Genomic DNA, 3105 nt, shown 5'->3' with positions numbered 1-3105 from the left:
CCTCTTCTCCTGAGCTGGTGGGTCAGTAGTCTATTCTCTCAGTGGATTTCAGGCTGCACCAGAGTAGGGAATAATAGCAAAGAAAGGCACAGGTCCAGCTTCAGTCCAGGCCCTGACCTCCCAGCACACACATATACCCAGTTCCCAGGCCTGCTCCCCTATCCCTACCCAACTTTCACATCTGTCCCATGATTCATCTTTTACCATCCAGACCTCCTTGGTCAGAACGAGGTCCAGCTCAGGCCAAATAGTAGGGAGGTCAATCAATATAGGGGTGAACAGGGCTAGCCCCATTTTTCTTCTCACGACCAGACAGCCTCAGAGAGTGGTAGGCGGGATGATCCCAGAACGCACCCTTGATGTCCAAAATAGGCTACGGGTAATCTGAAAACAAAGCGTTAACACTATGCATACATCTTAAGGAAGGATTGTCTTTTCCCCTGTGTAATGAACAAAGATATTGCTGGCTTGCACAATAAGACCTTAGTTACCTATTTTGTGGCACTGAAGAAGGCCTGGAGAGAACTAAGTGTTGTAGGCTTTATGATCGTTTCTCTAGCTGGTTCATTTAGTAACCCTCTTAACCCTTTGCCCCCATCCATATAAGAGTTGAGGAGCCCACAGACCCTTCAGAGGGCCCCACAGATCTATCCCTGAAGAACTGAGAGGTGCTGAGCTTGCAGGTCAGGAGCTTTCACTGCCAAGGGCTCCCTGTCTGTGGGTTCTCACTGGTCTCACTCAACACCAATACCACACACACCACTGCTCAGAAATCCACTTATACCTACAATTAGCCAGCAAAGTTCCCAAGGGCACTCTCTGGCTATAGCATCTAAGCTCCTGAATCTCTCCATCCCTGAGTACCCTATCTGCTTGAGGATCTGCAGACTGCAGTGACTCTGTTCATCATAGCTTTGCACCAGGATCATAAGAAACCCTCCTTGCTTCTCTTCTAGATTTTGATCTATAGAGGCCAAACCACAGGGCTCTGGTTTCTCTTTCCTCCTGATCAAGGGGGCAGATAGAGCAGAGAGCAGACCCAAGGGAGGTCCTCAGGCATTTGTAACTTCACACTGAAACCATGAAAGACATGAGCAAAGCCATTTTTGAGTAAACATTTTTTCCACAGTAAACCAGGTCAGAACAAACACAAGTCTGTCTTTTCAGAAACACCGGAAGGAAAAATAGGTAAGTAGACCAAAAGGAAGGGACAACAGACAGAAAGTTACTCACACTGAATTGGAGGGCATGGCCCTGACCTTTCTTAGTTAAAAATGATGTGTCCACACTTCATGTAGCATGGAGAAAAAGTTCGTCTCTTCTTATGCAGTGTTTCTTTTGTTTGCTGTTGACCTTTAACTGGGGTCTGTTCCCTTGGGGTGGACACTCGGGTTTCTGAGAGCTTGGTGTGCCCCAGGAGTGGCCTCTCTGGGAGCAATTACCCACCTGGAGGTAAACAAGGGATCCTGTGTGCATAGTCTCCAAGCTGAGACAGTACCTAAGTCCTGATGGATACAGAAATAGGCCAGAGTCCCTAAAGCCACAGTGACCGGCCTCAAGATAACTTGAACCAGAGCTGATATTTTCTCTTTCAAGGCTGTCTCCCCCATGATGGCTCAGACACAGTGTTATACAACCGATCCCTGCAGAAAGGTGGGCTTTCATTTTACATAATCTTTTATTTTTTAATGGTCATGGTATTTTTTTAAATGTATTTACTTTTAATCACTGTACATCATTACAAAATACAAAATGAGCTTCCTCTGTGTGAATATACTAAATATTAGTCCAGTCGAAGTTGTCCCCATACTTCTTATCATTAACAGATAATTTTTCATTTTTGTTCTTATTTAGAACAGTTTTAGATTTACTCCCACCTAGTTTCTTCTATTATTAACGCCTTACAATAGTATGGACTAGCTTTTATATCAAAGGGAATTCTTTTTTTTCTTTTATTTGTTTTTATTAATACGTTAAATCACTATACATCATTTAGATTGCTAAGAGACTTTACCCAGCATGATATACATCTCAGTCCAGTCCAGTTGAGACCACCATATACATCCTCATTAACAGATAGTAAATCTTCTCTGTGTCCCATAAGTGTCTTACCTTTCCATTTTCCCCCCAAATTTCCTATGCTCTTCCCTCCCACACTCTCTATCCACTTTGTCTCTAGTGCCCATTGCAATTTTTAATACTTTTATGCTCTCCAGTCTTACATTACCTACCATAGAGTGAGGACAGTTGGTATATGTTAAGTGGAAACATACAATGTCTCTCTTTCATAGCCTGACTTGCTTCACTCAGCAACAAATCTTCCATATTCGTCCATGTTCTATCAAATTCCAGGGCCTTGTTGGTTTTTATGGCTGAATAGTCAAGGGGAATTTTTGATCCATTATTATCAACTAAATGGCATGGTTTATTCATATTTCCTTATGTTCACCTAATATCCTTCTTCTGTCTGCATTATATTCAGGTGTCTCCTTAGTGCCTTCTTGATTGTGGAAGTTTCTCATACTTCCCTTGCTTTTGATGATCTTGATGATATTGATTTGAGGGAATATTGGTCTAATATCTTATAGAATTCCACTTGATTAAAACTTGTTGATTTTCCCCTCTCATTATTAAAGTTACGGGTTTGAGAGAAGACCACAATGAACTGTGCCATTTTCATCACATCATACCAGGGGTACCTACTGTCAACATGGCTTATTATGTTGATGAAGATGGACTTTTCATCAGTTTTTAAGTGACCATCCAGGTGCTGGGTGTCCCACAGTATCCATAAAGACATTGTCCTTGCCTTAATGAGGCCCATGGTCAGCTGGCAGGCTTGCCCCCAGCACCTACCCCATGCTGTACAAGACCTGGTGGTGCATGATGAGGCATAGTGAAGTAATCATAGCTACTTCATTTCCCTGTATGGCCAAAAGGTCCACAACTGACAGATAAAGCATCTGTTGTTGGTTGTAGCACATGTTTATAAAAATAACTGAGAAGATAATATATACAAGGAAAATTATCAATGTATCTTAGTGATCAATGGCAGAAAATAAGAAATATATTAGAAACTTGTCATTGCAAAAGAACTGAAGAAAG

The sequence above is a fragment of the Tupaia chinensis genome, unplaced genomic scaffold, assembly GCF_000334495.1.
Source record: "Tupaia chinensis unplaced genomic scaffold, TupChi_1.0 Scaffold000197_1, whole genome shotgun sequence".
In the NCBI taxonomy this organism is placed as follows: Eukaryota; Metazoa; Chordata; class Mammalia; order Scandentia; family Tupaiidae; genus Tupaia; species Tupaia belangeri.
This window is presented reverse-complemented; position numbering follows the sequence as displayed.